Consider the following 13,735-nt stretch of genomic DNA (forward strand, 5'->3'; position numbering starts at 1 on the left):
CTTTAAGTTTTGAAGAAAAAATATGTACTTAAAATCAGGTATTTCTTTCTAGCAAGTTGACACTCAAAAGAAGGAAAGGAAGAAGAAAATCGAGTGGACCTGTATTGAGCATTTACTACACATCTACATATGTGGAGTATGCCATGTGATTTGCTAGATTCTTTAATCCATTATCTCATTTGTTAGCAGTTTTACATTTGTTATTTTAAAGGTTATTTGAGAGACCCATTTGTCTCTGTACTTAGGAAGTGTTGAATTCATTTGTATTCCCTATCTATAATTTTTCATTTGGGAGGTGAGATTGAAGAATGATGAAGGAGCTTTTCTACTACTGAACAGTGCCATGTTGCTATACAGTCGTCCCTCAGTATCTGCAGGCACTTGGTTCCAAGGAGCCCCCAAGGATACCAAAATCTACAGATACTCAAGTCCCTTATATAAAATGGTGAGGCATAATGATTACAGTTGGCGCTTCGTATCTGCGAGTTTTGCATCTGTGGATATGGACAACTGACTGTATGTTGAGGTTGAACTTTCTTCCTGTTCTTGTTAGAACCCAGTCATATGCAGTAGTAATAACTACTAAGGCACCTGTACACGTGGTTATGTATAGCTTCAAAGTGACACCATGTCTCTGCTTTCTTGCCCTGGAGTTCCAGTCTACATTTCTCACTCTGTTTGTCTTGTTATGTACACTTGTTGAGTGATGGGCCTCAGAACCTAAAGGCTTCACCTTTTAAAAGCTGAAGTGCCTTTAGAAATCATCAGCCTCAATCCTAGAATTTTACCAAGGAATAATCTGAGTCTCAGGAGGGTCCTAAGACTTCCCTCATTACTAGAGAGATAAAGGATTTAACCCTTAAACATGAAGAACGTATTTCCCAGATTCCAGGCCTCCTGGAGACATGTAAAAGCCAAGAGAAAAGCCAGAGGGCCAGAATATTTACTTTGAGAGGCCCAACCAGTATTGGTTCAGGGGAAGAATTGTAGCCTTTGGGCATTGTATACACAAACCAGATAATCTATTAGGTCTGGAAAGAAAGAACTGTAAGCTTTATATTGCTTAAGGATAATAAAACTATAGCTGCTATCTAAATGACCTGACCTAAATCTGCCAGGCACTTATCGCCTAGACCAATATATAATGAATTCAGTCATTTTCAAAAAAATTGGTCAGAGAATCTTGAGGCCTTCTGGAGCAGGTAGGGTTTACTTACTACTAGAAAGGAAGCTCAGTGAAAATATTTTTCATGAAAAATAACTGAAGAGAGTAGAGAAGGACCTGGAATAGGCGGAGAAAATGAATTATGGGGGATTCCAAAGCTGGAACAAGGCACAGAGCTGGAACTTGAGTCTTTTGACTGTCAGATTTAGTACTTGCCCTCTTTCCCTCAGCTGTGCCCAGCATAGGATATGTGAGAATAAGAGAAGAGTCGGGAAGGACTTCCAAGGTATCCAACCTTATCAACGAGAAGGACAGAGTTGCCATTGATTGTGATGGGGAAGTGGAGGAAGAGCAGGTTTGTGTGGGACGCATGGAATCAACTTTTCAGTTTGAGAAAAGTTAAGTTAGTTATCTAAGTGAAAATGTCTCATAGACAGTGGGATGTACAAGTCTAGAGTCCAGAGAATGGACCAGACTGGAGGTTTATAAATGAGATTCATCATGTATAGGTAGTACGCAAATCATGAGACTCAATAAGATCATAATATAGCAAGTGGCTATGAATAAAAAAGAGAAGAGGTCCGTGGACTGAGTCTTGGGACACTTGACCACTTAGAGGTCACTGACACGAGAAGGAAGCAGTCGCAAAATCTGAGATGGCAGTCAGTCTGGTGGGAGAAACAGGAGAGCCATCGCCCTGAGGCCAAATGAGGAAAGTGTTTCAAGAAGGAGGGAGAGATCAGCTGTGCTAAGTTGGCCCACTAAGATGAGGGCTAAGAAAACTGACCATTGAATTTAGCAATATAGAGGTTATTGGTGAACTTGACGAGGGTTGTTCGGTGGGACAGTAGAATAGAATGAAAGGCTAATACTTATTGGTTCAAGCTCTTAAGAATGCAGGAAAGGAGATGGGGACAATAAGTACGTGAACTCCGAAGGTCTGCTGAAAGGGAAGCTGGAGGGCCACATGGAGTCAAGAGAATATTTTTATTTTTTTTATAAATAAACAAATTTATTTATTATTTATTTATTTTTGGCTGTGTTGGGTCTTTGTTGCTGCGCGCGGGCTTCCTCTAGTTGCAGCAAGCAGGGGCTACTCTTCGTCGCGGTGCGCGGGCTTCTCGCTGCAGTGGCTTCCCTTGCTGTGGAGCACGGGCTCTAGGCACGCAGGCTTCAGTAGTCGTGGCTCGTGGGCTCTAGAGCGCAGGCTCAGCAGTTGTGCACGCGCTTAGTTGCTCCGCGGCACGTGGGATCTTCCTGGACCAGGGCTCGAACGTGTGTCCCCTGCATTGGCAGGCGGATTCTTATCCACTGCACCACCAGGGAAGCCCCAAGGGAATATTTTTAAATTGAGAGAAATTATGGCAAGGTCATGTGCCAAAGGGAAGGATCCAGTAGAGAAAAGTAAGGAGTGAAAAGCGACAATTGCTGGAGTCTTTTCCTTGATTAGGCAAGAGATGGTGGGATTCCAAGTAGAGGATGTAGAAGCACAGGGCATTCATTCTTAATGAGAGAAGGGAAGAAAGAGAGGGCATGTGGAGATGCCCATAACGACCGACGTGATGTCAGGAACTTGGGGACATGCCCTTCGTAGTGACTGCGTTTTCTCAGAGACGTAGGAAGCAAAACCATCAGCTGAGAGTGAGGCTAGTGGTGGGGGTGGGATGGGGACGGGGAGGCACTGAAGACCTGGTAGTTATACTAAGAGTTCTCTTCTGTGACAGAGGTTTAGGGTAGAGCTCAGCTGTGCAAATAATTGGGAATCCTGACAATATGCTATTTTATTACAGTCTTTATTTGTCAAGGGAGAGGTGGGGAGGAAGAGATGGTGAGGGCAGAGGTATGTAGTTAAAGATCAGATCTTGAGTTTTGCTGTTTGCAAGAGCACGTCTCAAGTCTAACGTCCTACCTGACAAGAGTTGTTCTCGGCACAGTTGACATAGCTAGATTTACAAGCCATTTTTGGCAGTATTCAGGTGTCTGAGAACTGACTTGCTTGTATTTGAAGTTTTGTGACATTCCACCAAGCAGTGGCTGCATCCCAAAGTCCACATTCTTGAGCAGTCATTTGTAATACGAGAGGAGTGGGAGATGGTGGAGGGTGACCTCAGAGCTCCCCCTTTCCCTCCTCTACAGCTCATGCCCCTTTTCAGAGCAGAATTAATGTGCTTCGTAGGCTATCACATGTCTGATATTTACATCTGTAAGATGTCCAGCCTTAGACTGTATATAATCCATCAATGGGTCCCTAATTGATAACACAGTTTCAGATTGCCTCTCAGCGTAGCTGGAAACAGACTCGCACAAATTGTAAACCGTTCTTAGCTTCATTCATCCAAAACTAGGTCATGTGTCCATCCATCCAACACACATGTGTATTCTTCATCTTAAAACCATCCCTGCCAGATCTCTACTTTCTAAATTGACTCCTTGCCCCTGAATCCATTCAAATAATTAACGTTTGACAGTGCATGTGTTACATGATGGTGCTGGTCATGTTTTGTTCAGGGTCTTTCCTGCTTTTATCTCTAGTTTCTACTTCTCTCTCTCTCTCTCTCTCTCTCTTTTTTAAAATTCCTGCTGAGGTATTTTCTTGTGTGTAGCCTGATCCCTAAAGAGAGTTTATTTGAAGAGTCCAAGGAAAGTTGCCTCTTGCTCTCTTGAGTTACACAGTTGAGGTGAGAGCGGAAGTGGGAGTTAGTCTTTCTCGCCAGAAGAAAAGGTGTCTGGACTTCCTTTATTGTATTTGATTTAAAGAGCATTTGAAGTTGCAAACTTCGATCTTGGTCACGTTGCCGTCTTCATTGAGAAACAGGATTCACAGGGTGAAAGAGGCGTGTATAAGTCACGTTACAGCAGGAGATGCTGCAGGAGGTACAGGTGGGCACTGGCGGCTATGGACCGTGCTGTTAATTTCAATGGCTTCATTGCTTCCTTCTGTGAACGACAAAGATTGGCTCTGTGCTATAGGTTTTTCACTTTTCTTTAAAATAGCTTGAAAATTATCTATTAAAAATGCTAAGGGCTTCCCTGGTGGCGCAGTGGTTGAGAGTCTGCCTGCCGATGCAGAGGACGTAGGTTCGTGCCCCGGTCTAGGAGGATCCCACATGCTGCGGAGTGGCTGGGCCCGTGAGCCATGGCCGCTGAGCCTGCGTGTTCGGAGCCTGTGCTCCGCAACGGGAGAGGCCGCAATAGTGCGAGGCCCACGTACCGCAACAACAACAACAACAAATGCTAATACCAATGCAGTGTGAAGCTGTGTTCTATCTATAATAAAAGAATAAAAATCAACAAAACTAGGAATTTCTAGGGGTTTTTTAAATTCCTAATTACTCCAGCTTCATGATTGCATTAGTATTATAAAAGATTGGTAATTATTTTTATAACATCTAAAAAACTATTCAGTCACTGAGAAATCTAGATTCTTGAGGTTATATGGTTCCGTTTACGTTCATGTATGTGGGTGTACGTATGTACATACACAAAATTAAGTACACAAACAGGGCCCTTTTCTTCACCTTGCTTCCCCTTCAAGCTCTATTCCTATACTGTGAGCTACTTTGAAGTCTCATCTTATAGTTTCTCACAACAACCCTATTACACTGATTTCAGAAGATTTTTATTAGCCACATATATTCATTATGGAAAGAGTATATATATACTCTTTCCATAATACCTATGATCATAATGGATACAGCCTGGTTTTTTGTTGTTTGTTTATTTTTTTACTTAGCAAATGTATTCTGGACATTCTTCTGTGTCTATGTAAATAAATATACATCTCTATCATCGTAGCAGTGTATAATTGTGTAACATTGTTGAATCAACCAGTCTATTCCAGTTCAACATTTAGACTGTCCCAGGTTTTCACTATATCATTGCTCCCTGGAGGATCTCAAGGGACCCCTCCACAGTTTCACTTGACCGCTATATAACATTTGGCATGTAAGCTTCTTTTTTGAAACTCTGTAATCCTTAGTTCCTATAAAATTGTCCTGTGCCATTTATCCCCGGACTTCTCTGTCCAGGCCTTTTCATCCTTCTTCTTGAGCTCCTTTTCCCTAAAGTGGATGTCCCCACGTGTCTTCTCTTCACCACCTCCCTCTGCTCGCTGAGTGTTATCTCCCTGAATGTTCTCGATTTATGCAGTACTCCCACTCCTACCACATGCTACTCAATTCTAAATCTCTGTCTCCAGCCCTGGCCTGTTTCTGAGTTTATTTATTGAGGAACCAACTTCAGGGGACACATCTCTCCATGATTATCCTGTAGCTACCTCAAAATTTAAAACAATCAAACAAACAAGAACCCTTTCCTCTAAACTTACTCCACAATCTGGGTACCCCTCTCCTGGGAATTCTTCCTTGCCTTTTTCTACCCAGTACTTCAGGCTTTAACAGTTTTGACCAAATGAGAGTGTGAGAGAATGAATATTTGCCGAGTATTTACTGTGTACAAGACACCTGGCTAGGCATTTACCTGTGTGTCCCTCTTCCTTCTCATCACATCCAGTGGTAATGTAGGTCTCGTTATCCTTTTTTTAAAAAATATTTATTTATTTATTTGGTTGTGCCGGGTCTTAGTTGTGGCAGGTGGGCTCCTTAGTTGAGGCTCAAGGGCTCCTTAGTGTGGCATGCGAACTCTTAGTTGCAGCATGCATGTGGGATCTAGTTCCCTGACCATGTATCAAACCCGGCCCCACTGCATTGGGAGGGCGGAGTCTTAACCACTGCGCCACCAGGGAAGTCCCTCGTTACCCTTTTCATTGAAGGGAAACTTGGCTTAGATTCCATAGTTCAAAGGTGTGTCTTGAATCCCTTTTGTTTTCTCCACTCCAATACCATAAACTTAAATCTTCATTTCCTTTCTAGAAGATGAATTAATGTCGAAACCTCCCAAAAGTTTTCCCTTCTCCTATTCTTTCTCATTTTCAATATATCCTACACACTGTAGGTATTCTGAAAATATCTGCTCTATAACTCTATTTCTCAAAAACCTCTGATAGTTTACCTCTAAGATAAAGGTGGAAGCCTTTAAAATTCATCTTCTGCTTCTCTTCCTCTTCCTTAAGCCCTCTGAGCTGTATCCTCAGGGAATCCCTTTCATTGCTTCAAATCTCCAGTTTCTATTACTCCTCCATACTTTGCTCTTGTTCGGTAAGAATTCCTTGTCTGTTGAAGCAGGTTGGGTTTACCAGGAGGCAGACTCTGAGATGGAGGTTGGCAGTCTGCAGGGAAAGGGAAGGAAGCAGGATTGAGCAGTAGGGGAAGATGGGCTGAGATACAGCCTCAGTGGAGTCCTCAGCCACCCCCAGGGGAGCTTAGAGGCTGGGGTGACCCTTCAGAGTTGTGTTGGCCCAGGTACAACTCTTCACTACTTTATTCTATGGTACATTCTTATTATAGAATTTTAATTTTTTTTTATATTGAACATCTGTTTGATGCTCTATTCCTTTTAATTTATTTTTTGTATGCCAGGTGCTCAATCCAGTGCTTTACCCATAGCAGGTACACAGTAAATGCTCATTGAATGAATAAATGAATGAATAGAACTAGGATTTCATTTGTACTTTTGTTGTCTCATCTTTGTAATGGAATAACCGAGACTTTTGGGAGGACCTTAGTGAAGAGGAGAATGTAGTCGTGATGTGCTATAAGTCAGGCCTGGCTTTCTTAGCTTAACAGCAAATCAGCACATATAAATGTCTCAGGTGGGCTTCCCCGGTGGCGCAGTGGTTGAGCGTCCGCCTGCCGATGCAGGGGATGCGGGTTCATGCCCCGGTCCGGGAGGATCCCACATGCCGCAGAGCGGCTGGGCCCGTGAGCCATGGCCGCTGAGCCTGCGCGTCCGGAGCCTGTGCTCCGCAACGGGAGAGGCCATAACAGTGAGAAGCCCGTGTACCGCAAAAAAAAAAAAAAAAAAAAAAAGTCTCAGGTATAGGGAGACTATATAGAGACAGACTATCCAGATGAATAGTATTATTTACATGAAACTAACTATGGTGATTTCAAACATGCAATGCACACAAGAAAATCAGTCCGTTGTTCCTTGGTACCTCATACACTGCTACATACTTTTGTCTTAGTCTTACCATGGATACCAAGGAAAAATGTATACTCAGTATTATAGATGAGAAACAAGCCTAGCTACCTAAACTAGATAGGATCTATTAACCAACCTACCTAACGTCAAACAACAAATTGTTGGTATTGATGTGACTCAACATACATGGCCTGACTCCTTGTCCGATGTGCTCCTTACAGCAGACTGCTTAAGATGAAGGGATTTCTCCCCATTACTGTATTCTGCCTAATAGCACTTCAGTCTCTTTTGACCAAACCTATCACCTTCTCTCTTCCAACCCAAACCTCCTCCCCAGCCCATGTTCCATATGTTAGTTAGCAGCAGCTTCATTTTGTTCCTCACCAAAGCTTGAGACCAGAACCAACCCTGACTCTCTCTCTCTCTCTCATAACAAGCTTCTCAGGGGACAGCTTTACCGTAGTTACTGTGGCACACACCAGGGTAATTAAGACAGAATTTCTCCCCTCAGAGAGCTCACACCTTGTCCTATGTGTGTTGAGGGCACTAGGAATGAGGAGAAAAATCAGCAGACAAATGGTCGTGATGCAGTGCTAAATGCTGTCATGATAAAGGTAAGCCTGGGGCACTTGACTCAAATTGTGAGGTTGAGTTGAGTCTCAGAAGACAATAGGAATTAGGTGACGTGCTTGTGGCAAACACATGTCCCATTTCAGAATCTGTGGAACATGCCGACCACTGTGGAGAAGGGAATAATAAGTAACGGAAGATGAAGGTAGCACTAAGCCAGATTTTAATGGGCCTTGTATATCAGTCTGAGGAGTTTGCTTTGGGTTTGGTTTGGTTTTTGTTTTGATTTGTTTCTTAGCTTGAAGTCAAGCAGCTGACGGACTTTAAGCAGGGCAGGCAAGAGAGTTTTGTGAAGAATGGATAGAAGAGTAGTTAGCCTGGGAAAAGAGAAAACTGGAAGTAGACTAGGTCATCCAAAAGTGGGAGGGGTCGTGGAGAGGGGCCATGGCCTAAGCAAGCATGGCGTCATCCAAGATGAGTGGTTAATGGGATGGCAAGAAGCAGAGAGTCCGTGGAGACCACTGTCCACGGCAGAGAAAGTTGAAAGGTCACTGATTGATTGGCGGAGAAAAGGTGAAAGGTTGATTGGCAGAGAAAAGGTGAAAGGTCACTGATAACTTAGGAAGGGGTAGGATTTAGGGATGGTTCTGCAGATAATAGTTTTTTAAGTTAGAGCAACTTGAAAATATTTATATGCTGAAGAAAGACAGAGAGAGAGATAGAGAGAGAGAGTCTAAGAAGCAAGTGAAGCTAAGGAAACGGACAGGACAATGGAGTTTAACATCTTGGTTGAGTTGTCCCAAACCTGGCTGATCATCAGGGTTACCTGAAGTGCTTTGTCAAAAATGCCTATTGTCCCCCAACCCAGACCTAGTGAATCAGAATGTTGGCTTGGTAAAGCTTGGGAATCTGTAGGCTTCAAAAGCTGATTGCGATGATCAGCCAGGTTTGAGAACTCCACCTCTGTTAATTTTCTCTTATTCTTTCCATGAGTGTTTGGAAACTACCTTGACCTTTGTGTCCTCTGGGAATGGTCTCTGAGAAAGGAAGAGGGTAGAGCAGTGGATCCTGTGCTGATTTTGGATTGCCCCAGAAATTTGTTCTGGATTATCTGAGCCCATGACCAAGCTGCCTCAACAGAATCAAGACAGAATGGACTGGTTATTTTACATTATGTAATTAGCTTAGAATGGACATGATGAACTGTGAGCTTGGAACGGAATCAGAGATTTGTGGATGTCCTCTCCTTAGTATTAGACTAAAGTAAATACAATGAGATGGCTGGGTCAGCTGCCATTAACCTAACTTCGGCAATGGGCTTTAGTGGAAGAATCAGAGGACTGTGTGGCCTGGATCCTATTCCAGACCCAAAACTTAAGTAACTCCTCCCTTTGAGCCAGAATATCCTTAGCTATAAAATGATAATAACAGTATCGCTTTGGTAAACCTCCACATTCTGGCTCTTGCTTGCTGTTAAATACTTGGGAAAATTAACCTCTCTATGCCTTGGTTTCCTGAATAATAAATAAAACCCACCTCATAGAGTTGTTGTAAGAATTAACTGAGATAATATAAATAAAAGACCTTGCAAAGTGCCTGGTACATGGTCAAACACTCAATATGCTTGCCCCTTCTGGAACAGCATACACAGTATCCATGAAATATGGCCCCTCCAGAATACGTGGTAAAACGATACTCAGGATGTGAGCAAGGAGTAGGAATTGGAAAGGTGTGATAGGGTATAATGCCAGAAATTTTGTTTGGAGTCCTCAGGATGTTAATTTATTTTACTTCCCTCCAAAAGGATTGCAATTGCAGAGTATTACTGAAAGGTGCTATGTAATTTCTGGTCTGTTAGGAAAGTATGTGTGTTTTTGTGTGTCTGCACCTCTGTGTGCTTAGGACAGCTCCTGTATTTTACATTTGGCAAGCTGTGGGAAGTAGATAGCTCTGTGTGCTTTGCTGAGCAGTGTTGGGCTGGGCATCGGGAAGCCCAAAGTTCCTCGAAGTGGGAGCACAGGCTTTCTGTTACAGAGCATTTTCCCTTTGTCCCTACTTCCGCTGGATAATGCTATTGAGAAAGTAACAGCCCAACTACGGGCGGTTCATAATCCATCTCTTTCTCATTGGCCTGGTGGGTTAAGCATTAAAGAAGGCAGGCAAGGAGTTTGGGGACATGGTTGGTTTTGTTTTGACTGGAGAGGCCAATGACATAAGAACTAGTCAGATGTAGATGATAAAATTGGAAGGCAAATATTTGGGGACTGTGGAATCTGGGACCCATATGTTAGAATTATCCACAGACAGTTCAGTATACTGTGTGCAGGCGGATCTTGAGACCCAATAGACAGGAATGCCTAGAAAGAGGAAAGGCACGGTTTTTCAGCTGCTTATCTGATGACAGTTTGTCGAAGAAAAAATAAGCCAAGGGTATGGCAAAATTCTTGGTCTTCACTTATAATTAGCATAGGATGTGTAAGTGAGAAATAGTCAGTTGTTGAAGGGGGTGGAGAGGCTTGCCTTTAAAGAAACAGGAGCCATCACAGGGAGCTCCACATCCTTTAAAGGCCAATATTAAGTTTTCTCCATCATTCTCATTTAAATGTTTCCTGGTACCGTTTGGACATTTTGCAAAGTATTGAATCACTATTAATGATCTCATAGTACTGACCTACAGCTTCTAAGCGAATAGGAAGTGAGAATGCTCTTCCTTTTTTCTTTCGTAAACTTGATAAAAGCTCTTCCTCTCTAGTTGTAAATCCATGCACTTCCTTCCTATTGACCTTCATTCTTTGCCCTCTTACCACTTTTCTCTGGGTTTCTACAGGGTCTTTGGAAACACCTTGTCCAAATCTATTACTTTACAGATGTGGAGATTGTGAAATCACATGCCTTGGCCAACATCATCATTCACTGATTCACTCAGCAAATACTGACTGAGTGCTTCCTAAAAACTGGGCTTGTGCCAGGGCCAGGGCATGTGATGAACAAAATTGACTTGGCCCCTGCCCTCCTGGGACTGACAGCTCCTCTGCATGAGAGGCACGAAACAAATAGCGGCAGAAATAAATACACCGAACTTACCAATTTTTGCCATCTATGGCAAAAATTTCCTATGAAGGAAAATACTGGATGCTCTAGGGAGAATAATAATGGAGGGTGGTCAGGGAAGGTCTCTCTGAGAAGGTGAAGAGTTATTCCATTGCAAAAAGATTGGCATATTTACAGAACTAAAAAGAAATAGCTCTTGATGTACAATGTAGTGAGTTGGAAAGGGGAAAGGTGAGGCTGGGGAGTAGGAAGGGACCAGATGGTACAGGGCCTGATGGGGTTGGATTTAATACTAGGCATGATTATGTGGGAAACCTTTGAGCAGTTTTAAGCAAATCAGTGGTGAGATTTGATTTCCATTTTAGAAAGATGCCTTTGGATACTAGATAGAAAGTTAAACTGAAGGTCAGAGAGCTTGCCACTCAGAGATGGCACTTTAACCCATGGCTGCTTATTCACAGTCCATCTGATTTACCAGGGTATCCCTTCTAGTTCCTAAGAGCCAACCTGAATTAAGTAAAAAGTGCAGAATAGCACTGGGCCCGTGTCCAAATGGCTTTCTTATGCCTGCTCAATTTGACAGTGAAAGAAAAAGACACATCAGGCTCACATCTCTAACCAGTTGATCACCTACAAAATAATTAAGAGGCATCAGTGCTATAGTTTCTCTCTCAAATAAATACTCCCTTTATTATCTAAAATACACTATTGAGGGCTTCCCTGGTGGCGCAGTGGTTGAGAGTCCACCTGCTGATGCAGGGGACACGGGTTCGTGCCCCGGTCTGGGAAGATCCCACATGCCGCGGAGCGGCTGGGCCTGTGAGCCATGGCCGCTGAGCCTGCGCGTCCGGATCCTGTGCTCCGCAATGGGAGAGGCCACAACAGTGAGAGGGCCACGTTCTGCAAAAAATAATAATAATAATAATAAAATACACTATTGTTTGACCTCACGCACAGTTCTGAGTGCTGTAATTACCGTCGACTCTACCTTCCAAGCTGTAGCTTGTGTCTCTGCCATTTTCCAGGTAGACCAGCCTGTGGAGTCGATGGTAAAGCCCATGACATTGGACTCCCAGCTGGTGTGTGCCAGTTTTAGCAGTTCGGCAGTTTGTTTTTTCTCACAAGATTAAATGTTCACTTTAGCCTTATGTCTTATTTCAATTTTGAAATCATTCCTTAAGGAGTCAAGTGTCTCCTTAATTGTATTTATTTACACTGTATATTTACAAACTGATGCAACTGATTATTCTGATTGAGAACCACAACCTGTTTATATATTTATTCTTCCTCTCAAGAAGTACTCAGTGCGTTTTTTATCTATTCATTGCCAATTCATCCAGCATGTATCTATGGACATGTAGAAACACTACAGTGTTCTGGAAAGAGCCAGGACTTTGGAGGCAGACACCTAGGTCAAATCATGACTCTGCCCTTATGACTCTGAGCAAGTTAGTTCTTTATCTGTAAAATGGGTATAGTAGCAAACTCATAGAGTCTTTATAAAACATCAGACTGTGTATAAAACTAGTTTGTATGATGCTCAATAAATTTGCACTATTATCAAATCAACTTTATTGAGGAATAATTGACATCGAATAAACTTCACATGTTTAGCATATACTATGTTTTGACATGTATAGTCCTGTGAAATCATCCAACAAGCAGGCTTTTTCTCTCTCCATTTACCTATTTTTGTACTGGTTGCATTGGCAGTAGTGCTGGGAGAAGGGAGTGTTTATCATTTTTAAACATATTTAGAATTATGATTGCTCTATATTGATTTATTTAATCATTGCTCTATATTTAATTTATGTTTAATTGGATTTGGCATTAGAGGAAAGTAAGGTTTTAGAATTTATCAAACAAAAGTATCAAAACATTCGAGAAATAGTACTTCCATGCAGATCTTCCCAGCCTGTATGCTACAGATATCACGCAGAGTGTGCGCCTTGATGTGAAAAGTACTGGGAATCTCTGCTTCAGGGGTAACAGACCTGGCTTAGATATAGATCTCACCCTCAAGGATCTTTGAGTCTAGGGATGGAGGATAGAACAGTTTCCTGTTAGGACAGTAATTCTAGCTAGAAGGTGGGAAGAGGTAAAATGCTGGAGGATGTCAGAGGGTGTGACGAACTTCTGTCCTGGGGTTCGGTTTCAGCTTCAGTGAGGAAGAAACATTCATTGCCTCCTTCACGTGTGTCTGTCTGAGATCGGTGTGCAGAGCAGTTTAGACAGATACAGACCCTGCCCGTTGATAACTTAAAGCCTAGCACTGTGCATCGTGGGCTCACAGGTTGGGCGTCTGCCCAGCTTTTCCTCCTGGACAGCTTCCAGCATTTCTGAGGAAAGAGTGAGTGTGTGGGACCCCAGCCCAAGTGATCCAGTGGTCAGAACGCCTAACTGACTCCTATGAATGGGGGAAGACCCCTCTGGGTTCTCTGCATAGATAGTAGGGCTATCATCCACTTCCACCTCTAAGTCAGGAGGGGCCTGCCTGGGGTGCACACCACAACGATAGATTGATGGCTTCTGGGCCCTGGGGTCCTCATTACCATCATAGCCGTCATCTTCTGCTAGTGCTGAGTAACAGATGAAATTTAATCAGATACCAAAGGAGTTCTCAGCAGGAGGGTTTGAGGAACCTTGCCCGATACTTAGGCTCTAGTGCTGGAATGGAACCAGAATGATCTTTTGTGGTGAGACTAAATGTATCACGCACTGTGTGAATTCTGATTTATTTTTAAAACATTCTTGCTCTCATTAGCTCCCCTTTTAATAGTCTCACTGTAGCCTGTTTATTGTTACAGATGTTACTTTTAAATGAGGTCACCGAGCTTTCCTTTCTCCCAAAGGCGGTGTTTGCCTTTTTATTGCTGGGTTGGCAGGGTTGCCTGGAGAAGAGTGCTA

The 13,735-nt window shown here is 42.9% G+C and overlaps 1 protein-coding gene across 2 annotated transcripts in view; it reads left to right on the plus strand.

Annotated features, from left to right (window-relative positions):
- The window catches only part of CACHD1 (cache domain containing 1), a 218,978-nt gene that overhangs the window by 138,604 nt on the left and 66,639 nt on the right, over positions 1-13,735 (plus strand). The gene's annotated exons all lie outside the window — the stretch shown is intronic.

The sequence above is a fragment of the Mesoplodon densirostris genome, chromosome 2, assembly GCF_025265405.1.
Source record: "Mesoplodon densirostris isolate mMesDen1 chromosome 2, mMesDen1 primary haplotype, whole genome shotgun sequence".
Classification (NCBI taxonomy): domain Eukaryota; kingdom Metazoa; phylum Chordata; class Mammalia; order Artiodactyla; family Ziphiidae; genus Mesoplodon; species Mesoplodon densirostris.